Genomic DNA, 10569 nt, shown 5'->3' with positions numbered 1-10569 from the left:
GTGTAGCCCCCAAGTCACAACCTTGCTGTATTCATGTCAAAAGTGAAGTATGTTACAGGGTGGCTGAGGCTGCATGGACTGGTAAAATCCCAGGGCTAAGAGTTCAGCTGGGGCAAGAAACAGACTTTTCTCAATTATTTGAAGGTAATACAAAGTAGAAACCAGGTTCATAAGTCCTTAGAAGAGACTTGAGTCTGTGCTGGGTGGCTTTAGGTCTAAAAGATGTTATATTTTTTTCAGAAGGATAAGTGTTCACTTACTTCTTGAAGTATTGAGTTGACTGATGTCTCTGCAGATTCACTTCCCTTTGGCTGTGGAACTAAAAGGTGTATGTAAAATGGTTTAAAAAAAGCAGTTGTGGGTTGCATGGCCTTTCCCATGTTGCCTTTCCTTCAGAGGGGTGCTGTAGCACTCCATGATACATACCTCCATGTGAAATCACCTGGTGTAGGCTCTGAGATGGACTGGAGAAGCAAACTGTTACTGTTGGCATAAAGGCAGATAAATCTTAAAGGATTATTTCTGTACCTTTTTTTTGTTGTTGTTGTTTGTTTTTTTTTTTTACTTTTCCAGTGGAGAAATGGGCTCAGTGGGCACTACAGAAAATTATATCTGAAATTCCTTTTTTTTGTTGTTGTTGTTTGTTTTTTTTTTTTACTTTTCCAGTGGAGAAATGGGCTCAGTGGGCGCTACAGAAAATATCTGAAATGTCAAACCTAGTTCAATTAAAACTTTGGGTCAGCTCTAAGTAGACAAATTACAATTAAAATGGTAGCATCTTGGACTCTTTGCTTAGAAGATGTTGTAAATTGTGGTCAGTACTTGAAATATTACATTTTAATCAAGAGAAGGAACCAACAGGAAGCTTTGTTGTCTTAATAACATCCCTGGGCATTAATGTTAGTGGTGAATACCACCTCTCTGCAGGATGCTGCAGTTTGCTTAAGAGGTCAAGCCGTGACCAATACTTGGTTTGTTAGATCTGAAGAGATTCTGCTGTGAAATGGATGCATAATAAACAGCTTTGAAATCTTTGACCTGAGTAACAGAATAAAAACAACTGCAGTGTGAATATTGTACATGGAGTGAAGACATAGAAATAACTTTAATTTCCCACCTCATCTGTCCACCCACAAGCTCCTTCTTCTAGTGGAGAAAAGGCAAACTTATTTCCTTTTTTTTCTGTGCCAGTAGTCAATCTTGTTTTCCTTGCATGACAGAAGATGTGTTGGGAAGACAGTAGCCTTGAGGAGCAGAAGCTGTGACTGTCTGTGTCCAAGATGCAAAGGCATTCTCACAGCTTTTCAGCTTGGGGTTTTTTTAAATCCAGTGATGTGCATTGGATTATTTGGGAGTAAGGAAACTTCACATGGGGACAAGGAACATTGCTGGATTGCACTTGGAGATTGTATTTTTCCTTTGTAGTTTTGTCTACAAGGTGCAGGAAAGTCACAGAAGAGACAACAAACTATATCACAGAGTGAGAAATGTGTGGGATTCTTGTGGCTGTGCTGTGCAGCTGGACTACAGTGATCCTTGTGGGTCTCTTCTAACTCAGGATACTCTGTTCTATGATTCTAGGTGCTGCAGAGGTTCTTGGGCTACTACAGCCCCATTTGCATGAGAACCAGAGTCTATTTTAAGTCTCACTTTCCATCACTGAAACTTGTCCAGTCTGAATTGTGCCAACAAAGGAGCTCTGCTCTGCTCCCCTCCTCTATGTGCAAAATCCTCCTGCTAACCTCCTCCACCACCCACTGAGTTTTCCTTGTCACTACTGAAAGCAAAACACCTTCAAAACAGAAATAAAGCAGCAACAATCAATGGCAACACTAGATCTCTCACTGCCCATCTCTCTGCCTCTGTAAGTGTTCACTTTGCATCCTAAAGTCAGGCAAAAAAGGTCCAGAAGTCCAAACATTGTCCTGGAGAAGGAGAGTCACATCAAAATACATTGAGACACAGACTGAAAATGTGTTTGTGCAGTATCAGTGACACTACTGAGCAGAGAGCAGTGGTGCAGTCCAAACACGTCCTGAAATCAAGACAACATTCTCTGGTGAAGGAATGGCATGGCGAGAATAAATGCACAGAACCCCAGCTCCTGTCAAGACAACACAAGCTTCTGCAAGATTAGGACTACCCTCCCTTTCTTAAAACTGACACAAAAATGTTGTAGGTGATGTCACAGAATGTTAGTGAATGGAAGGGGCCTTAAAGACCACCTAAACCCAGCCCTCTCTGCCATGGACAAGGACACCTCCCACAAACCAGGCTGCTCAAGGCTTTAGCTAACCTGACTTTCAACCCTGCCAGGGGTGGGACACCCACAGCCTCACTGGGCAGCCTGTTCCAGTGCCTCACCAACCTCACAGTAAAGAACTTACTTCTAATACTCAACCTAAATTCCCCCCCTTTCATCTTGCATCCATTACTCCTTGTTCTACCTCTGCAGTTCCTGATGAAGAGTCTCTTTCCAGCTTCCCTATAGATCCCCTTCGGATACTGGAAGGCTGCTATGAAGCCCCCCTGGAGACTTCTCCAGGCTGAACAATCCCAATTCCCTCAGCCTTTCCTCCCAGCAGAGCTGCTCCATCCCTCTGATCCCCTTGGTGTCCCTGCTCTGGCCTGGCTCCAGCAGCTCCCTGTCCTTCCTGTGATGGATCCCAGAGCTGGAGGCAGCTCTGCAGGGTTGGGGGTGGTCTCACCTGAGCAGGGCAGAGGGGCAGAATCCCTCCTTCCCCTCCCCTGCTGCCCATGCTGGGGGCTGAGCCCAGGACACAGTTGATTTCTGGCCAGCTCATAGTGAGATTTCCATTAACCATCATCCCTAAGTCCTTCTGCCAGGGCTGCTCTCCGTCACACCTCTGCCCAGCCTGTCAGTGTGTTGGGGATTGCCCTGACACAGGTGTAGGACCTTGAATTTCACTTTGTTGAACTGCAGGAGGTTCACACAGACCCACATCTCCTGCCTGTCCAGGTCCCTCTGGATCCATCCCTTCCCTCCAACGTGCCAACTGCACCACACAGCTCGGTGTCCTCAGAGAAGGTGCTGGGGGTGCACTGATCCCATTGTCCACATCACTGACAGAGCTGTGGAACAGTCTCAGCCCCAGCACCACCCCTTGCAGGACACCATTCATCACTGGTCTCCATGAGATGAGTTAACATCTGAAGTTACTGTCACTTCCAGTCTTTTCTGACTTTCCCATCTCTTTTCAGTAGCTTGTCTGTATCACTGACAGAGCTGTGGAACAGTCTCAGCCCCAGCACCACCCCTTGCAGGACACCATTCATCACTGGTCTCCATGAGATGAGTTAACATCTGAAGTTACTGTCACTTCTGACAGTCTTTTCTGACTTTCCCATCTCTTTTCAGTAGCTTGTCTGTTTGAAGAATGCAAAGATATTAAAAAATCAGCTGCAAGTAATTTCTCCATAATAAAAACAAACAGAAATTCTGAAATTAATCCCAAGGCAGCAGCAGGCTATGAACTAAGATCTAGTTCAAAGCCGGATCTCTATCTGCTACTACAGCCAGTTCAGCCAAAATAAATCTTTATTTTCACCAGATGCTACATGTGGCTTAAGTATTCCCACACATCTGCACTGGAATAATGTTCAGAGAGAAGATAAATCCTTTCTTGGACAATGAAAATGTAACTTTTGTGAACTGGTCTTATGATGATCTTTGATTTTCCAGTCTTTTACACAATCCTCTGGCCTTTCAGGGATTAGCACATTCAACAAAGGTGGGGTCACCTCCCAGACAGACTTGACTGTTGTGCCCAAATGATTTCTGGTCATGATCCAGACAGGTTGCACTGAGCCAGCTGACATACACAAGTGCACTTGAGTGAAGCAACGTGACAAAACTAAGGCTAATAATTTTGGTGTGTTAGTCACAGTTTTTGAAAGGTTTCATGAATTGAGACTTCTAAATTGCTCTTACTTTTTACAGAGAAAGAAAAGGTTTCTGGTTTATTTGAAGGCCCAGTCCTCAGTGTTCTTCTTCTCATTTTTTTTAATGATCTTAAATTGAACTGAGAGCAATACTGTTCAGGCCACCACAGCTCAATAAATAAAAAATAGAGAAAGCCTTAAGGCATCCTTAATTGGCTGGTAACCTTAAAAATTTAATTCTCAGAACATATTTTCTTTAAATCACCAGTTCCTTAAGGAAGAAATGTTGCTTGCAGGACAGAAGGAATGAAGACAGAACCTGGGAAAAAAATGTATTACATTTTACATTAGGAGAGGGAACGCTGGAATAGCATTCAGATGTATTGAATAAGAGTTTCCAAGAGTTCTTGTTCATTTTGCTCTGTCCCACTACTCCAGGATCTTCCTTTCCAACATGCTGGTGGTGTTTGGTGCTTCACCCCAGGTTTATGTATGTTAGCACTTACCTGCCATAGGGGCATGAAAATGAAGACAATGATCTCTAATTTGATGTGAAAGGCAAGAAACAATGAAAACATATGAAGGTGAAATAAAAAGATCTGACTGCCTCAAGAGGAGACGTCAGTACTAGAGACACTGCACACAAGAAAGACAATAGATTTTAAAAAAAAGTGTTTGAATGATGTGAACTTTGTCACGAACTTTAATTCTTTAATTCTGTGTATCGAGAAAATCTAAAAAAAAATAAAAACTCCAACAAAAAAACAACCAGCCCAGAAAACGAGCAATTTTGACTGACAGCTTTAGTAGTGAATGAAAATTCCCAACCCTTCAGTGAGATGTGGTGACTGGAAAAAGTAAATATTAATGGAAAAGTTATAATGAAGGACTTCAGGGAAAAGAGGCAGTTGTCATCTATCCAAAATGTCTGTTGAGTACTCTGAAAATGCAAGTTTCAGAGTCCCCAAGCAAGACTTCCAAGCCTCTGGAACAGCCCAAGCCACATGAATGTTAGGGAAGTGTACAAAACCACTGCTTTCCTTTGGCCCATTCACCTAGAGTTGTTAGAGTTTCCTGCCTAGAGAAAAAGAATCCACTACAGGGAATTCAGGAAAAATAGCTGCCTGGAACCACTGTAGCTTTTTTCCTAAAACTATAATGATGCCCAATTCACAAAAAACCCAAACATGATAATGGAAGTATTTTAATCAACAGCAGGGGATTTCACTGATTCCAACACAAAAATACTGCATTTATTAGAAAATCCTTCAGAAATAAAAATATGTCCCCACAGCAACAACAAAATATAAATGAACGTTTAATTCTTTCTCGCTCATAAAATGTCATCTTTCTATGAATCACTCTTCCTGCCTCTGTTGTGTACTAGATATGAGGCCACATCCTTAAAAAAGCTCCAAGAAAAGCTGGTACTAAAAAACGGGTGAGCACAAGGAGAGGGAAGACAGACTGCAGGAAAACAAAGTGCCAAACCTTGCATTTCTACTGAACGTGCTTATTTGCAAAGGGTTTTTGACATCAACACAGTGCCCAGGAGGGCAGTGCAGAGTGTTGGTGTGAAACCTGTTTGCATTCACGGCAAAGTGGTGAGTGGTGCAAAGTGCCAAACCTTGCATTTCTACTGAACGTGCTTATTTGCAAAGGGTTTTTGACATCAACACAGTGCTCAAGAGGGCAGTGCCAGAGTGTTGGTCATGAAACCTGTTTGCATTTACGGCAAAGTGGCGAGTGGCAGCTCTGGTTTGCTAAACCCGTGTTGTCCCTACAGCTCTAACAGCTTTCCTCCCCTCCTCATCCAAAGGAGTTCAGTGAAAATAAGGAGTGAAAGGCACCATCTGTTGTAGAGCCACAGATTGTGCTGAGCTGGAAGGAACACACGCTTTGAGACTGCTTTTTTTCAGGGTATGGTTGGTGATTCTTATTCCCTCTTCCCCATCAGATGGACAGCTGGATACCCTATCCTCTATTTCCTGAACTATCCCATCATGCCTGCCTCAAGCTTTCTTTCACTTTATTTAATTTCTATAATTTTCCATCTCCTCTACCATTCTCCTCTTCCTGATGGTGTCTCTTCTAGCTTGTGCTTCACACAGGCCAGAAAGTACTTTGGAAATATCCTTCCATCCCTCTCCCACATGGACTTGAACGCAACACTAAAGGGAAATTTAAAAGTTTTTGAAATTTAAAATTCTGTGGCCTTCTGTCTGCTTCGGCCAAAGTTCCTGAGTGAAAAAGTTTGTTCAGAGGATGAGAGGCATTGGGATAGCTTTTGATTTCTTGGTGGGGAATGCATAAACACGGGTTGCAATGGGAAGCTGCAAAAATGTGGCAGCAAAAACACGTCTCTGCAAAAATCATGTGTTCACTGAAGGGGAAATGAGGGGCTTGCCAGGAGGTCCCAACAGCCTATTGATGCACTGTCAAACTTTTCACCCTCGCCGTTCCACCACACCCTATTTTAAATCCCTGCTCAGATTATTTTTATTTTTTTTCAAACAGCTCATGATTTTGTTGGGCCTACAGCTCACGGAGACTGTGTTGCCACTAAAAACACACAGCTAAACACAAGGGGTAGGATTCAAAGGAACGGAGCAGATATATTTATTTATCATCTATTAAAAGACTCTGACTACAGATTAATGCTCCTTACTCAATAATTTTTTTTATTGTTTCACCTGCTATACACTGGGAATTGAAAAGTCTCTGCGGTCATCCAATCTGGCTGTAGCTGCTTGAAGTGTCTGAGGATTCTCTGAGGAAATATAAACTAAGAAACCACCCACAGTAATACATCCCAGCTGCCCTCTGAAGGTCAAGGCTCCCTGTGGGGCTGCTCCAGGCTCCCCCAAGTCACAAAAGGGCTGCCTCCAGTGTCCCCAGTGACAACCACACCTTCTGCTGGTGTTTGCCTGGTTGGATCACAGAAGGTGGCAGAGGTATGTCCTGCAACTGATGTAATGAGCCAGGAGCCTTATCCTGGACTCCCCAAAACTGCCCTTCAAAGTACTCTTTTTTTTTCTTTTATTTTTTTATACACAGGTGTATTTTTTGATGCTCTGATGGATTCTCTTGCCCTTCTCCCTGCTGACCATCTGGAGGCCAGAAGAAGCAAGCTCAAATATGTTTTTTTCATTCATTCTTGCAGGCATACAGGGCAATATTTACAGAGTCCCAAGTGGTGCATGTTGTTTGGAGTTTTCTGTTGCTTATCCTCTGTTATGATCTTACATCTTCCCTCCAAGCTCTCATTCCTTGTTTGCTTTCAAGTCTGTCTGTGAAGTTGGATGATGATGGCTCCTCTATTTATCCTCTGTTATGATCTTACATCTTCCCTCCAAGCTCTCATTCCTTGTTTGCTTTCAAGTCTGTCTGTTATGCGAAGCTGGATGATGATGGCTCCTCTACGACTTCTTTCTTTTTCTAAGGCTATTATTGAGCATTACTTTTGTAATTCCTGGGCCATCTCCCTGTTACCAGAGCCTGTGTTGTACTAATCCTAATGCCAGAGTGAGATATACTGTATTTGGTAGAGGAATCTTGTTTTATAATATAATATTAAAGGGCTCTGCATGCCCCCATTGTTTTGCTCCTGTGAACTCAGCTAAGCAGAAAAAAAAGCCAGATTCATATTTCACTGCACAGTGAAATATTTCCCACACCTAAACCAGCCTGCAGACACATTGCCCATTGGGCACACATGGAGTCTGTACACTACTTTTTTTCTTTTCTGATTTCAAGTGCCAGTTGTCACCTAGGATCTGACCTTGGGATTGGCTGAACATTCTTGGCTTTATCTGGAGAAGAATAATTCATGTCATGATCAGGCTTCCAATGGTGAAGAGTGTTTCTAAATTAGAATAAAGAAATTTCAGCAATTAAAATCATTAGACCTAATTCTACTGAGGATGGAAGCCAGGATTTTTGTTAGAAGAAAGCAGTTTCCTTTTCCTTTTGCTCTGGGACTAAAGAATATTGTATGAAGCAAGCAGGTTATACAGAAAAAAATTCAAACTCTAGCACAAAAACTAATGAAATGTCACTTTGGCGCTCAACAGCTCTGTAACAACAGTCCTGCCTAACTGGGAAATTATATATAAATATATATTTTTAAAATACAACAGAAAAGGAATCTCTTGTGAACTTTTGAACCTTTAAACTTTTTTTTTTTCAATAAAAATATCTAAATTAACAGAGGGAAAATAAAGTTTCTAAATAAAGTCTTCCCTAAGATGGCATTTTTGTCCTGCCAAACTAAACTAACCAAAACTTTTGTTTCTCTAGCAATTTAGCTTCCCAAGAAAAATACACCTGCAGCTATCAGGAGCTCTGCTTGAACATGCAGGCCTTCTGTTTCATGATCAACATTTGAGGGCACTTCTGCATTGTGTGAGGTTTCAGCCAAAGAAAGGGACAAGCCAGACCTTCCTGGCTGAAACATCTGAATTCAGAGGCAGCCTGAGATCTGTTCCAGCCTTACTTGGGTTAATAACTTGCTCTGCAGGCAGCCTCTTTGGTCCCTTCAAAGCTGATCCGAAGAGCTGCTGTGAGGGAAGGTGGGACCTGGGGCTTGAGAGACAGGTCAGGGTCTGGGAGGAGAGGCTGAGACATGGGTTCCCTTCCTGCCTCCCATTCCTGTGCCCCTGCACTGAGGAGAGCTCACCCAGGGCTTCACTGCTTTGGTCTCTTTCAGCATCTGGTGCTCTTACAGCTTCCTTTGACCAGGGCAGGTGATTAAGTTATAATGTCTGCCTGAACTGATAAAAAACCCCACCAAAATCCCATCAAAACCATATTTTCAATCTGGGTGATTATAGACAAAAACCTATAAGGAGAGGAGACCAAAAACCTGGAAGTCAGAAGGTCACTGGAAGGGAGAGTGAGAATTCAACTTATGTTTTTATGGGTGTTTTTTTGTTTGTTTGTTTGTTTTTCTAATTCCACAACTTTTAAGCCAATTTTCTTATTTTAAGGGTGTTCACTTTTTATGAAAGTTTCAGGTTGGCAATGCTGGCAAAATCAAAAAAAAATTATCAATATAATTAAATTGCTCTAATTTATCTCAAAGCCTGTAAGCAGCCTTTTCAATATATGCTTTTCTTCAATGATGTGATCTCTTTGAAAGAGTTGTACAAAGGGCTCATTGAGTTAATTTTCCAGATCTTGAGTTTATTTACCATTCTTCAAAGCCTCACCTAGAGAACTGAGCTCCTGAACCCAAACTGCTGGGGAAATGCAGTTGTGATTTACTCAAAGTCTCTCTCCCCATTGCAAGGCTGAATTTCACAATGTGCCTGAGGAGCAACCTTCAGTGTTTATTACTAACTGGGCAAAGTCTGCTTGGTTCAGGCATCAATATCCCGTTTGCTCTGAACCTCCCCTTTCTCACTCAGAATGCCAGGGAAATGTTGTAGGAGTGTTTGAATATTTCCTGCCAAACTCCCTGTGGAAGTGAGGAAGTGAATAAAGATGGAACATTGATGGGCCTTTGTGAAAACAGCAGTCATTCTTTTCTGGAGTGAATGACTCTGGCTTCTTCATGGAACTTCAAATTCAGACCTGGAATTCCAAGAATAAGCAGTTTTTTACCAGTGTTTGCTTATTTTTCAAGCCATTCTTAACACTCAGCCTTCTCTCTTAACACTGCAGCTGCACACAGAAATCATGGAATCACAGAATGGCCTGGATTGGAAGGAACCTTAGAGACCATGTACCTGCACCCCCTGCTGTGGACACAGGCACCTTTGCCCAGAAGAGATTGCTCCAAGTCCCATCCTACCTGACCTTGGACACTCCAGGGATGGGCAGCCACAACTTCTCTGGGCACCCTGTGCCAGGTCCTCACCACCCTCACAGGGAACAATTTCATCCTAAAATCCAATCTGAATCTCTCCTCTTCTAGCTTAGGGCTGTTCTCAGTTATGCTATCATCCACCCTCACAGGGAACAATTTCATCCTAAAATCCAATCTGAATCTCTCCTCTACTAGCTTAGTTCTCAGTTATGCTATCACTATGTGCCCGTGTACCAAGTCACTCAGACCAGGAGCCCAGACAGATTCCCAGCAGGATGCACATCTTTGTGTGCTGCCTCATTTGCTGTGGGGGGCTGCATCCAGCACATAAACAGCGAGTGCAGCTTGGGGTGGGGGAGCAGCTCTCTGAATCTGTGCCATTTCCTGGCCAGGGGTCCAAGCTTCACTATGGCAATGGCCATTCAGACTTAAGATTTTTCCTGTCCTGATCTTGAAGCCATTATTCCATATTTAGAAAAATTTGTGAAGCACAGTGAAGGAGAGGTATGAAAGTTCCCTCAGAAACAATAGGTCAGCTCTGAAGATGTTGCTGTCTAACTGAGGCCTGCATTGACCCACATGACAGAAGTGCTACAGAAGTAGGACACGAGTCCTACAAAGGAATGGAGAGCCTGTTTTGTCCAGGCACGGTCAACAACTATCGGCGATATTTTTTCCCCCAAAGGAGAAGAATGATGAGGAGGATTCCATGGATATCAGAAAGCTAATTAATTACTTTATTATACTATATTATTCTATATTATATTACACTATATTACCTTACAACTAAACTGAATCTGCAAAGCACTCAACTTTGCACTCCACTGCACTCATCTCATGACTGCCAGCCATCAGTC

This window comes from Passer montanus, unplaced genomic scaffold, assembly GCF_014805655.1.
Source record: "Passer montanus isolate IOZ18808 unplaced genomic scaffold, ASM1480565v1 scaffold20, whole genome shotgun sequence".
Classification (NCBI taxonomy): domain Eukaryota; kingdom Metazoa; phylum Chordata; class Aves; order Passeriformes; family Passeridae; genus Passer; species Passer montanus.
This window is presented reverse-complemented; position numbering follows the sequence as displayed.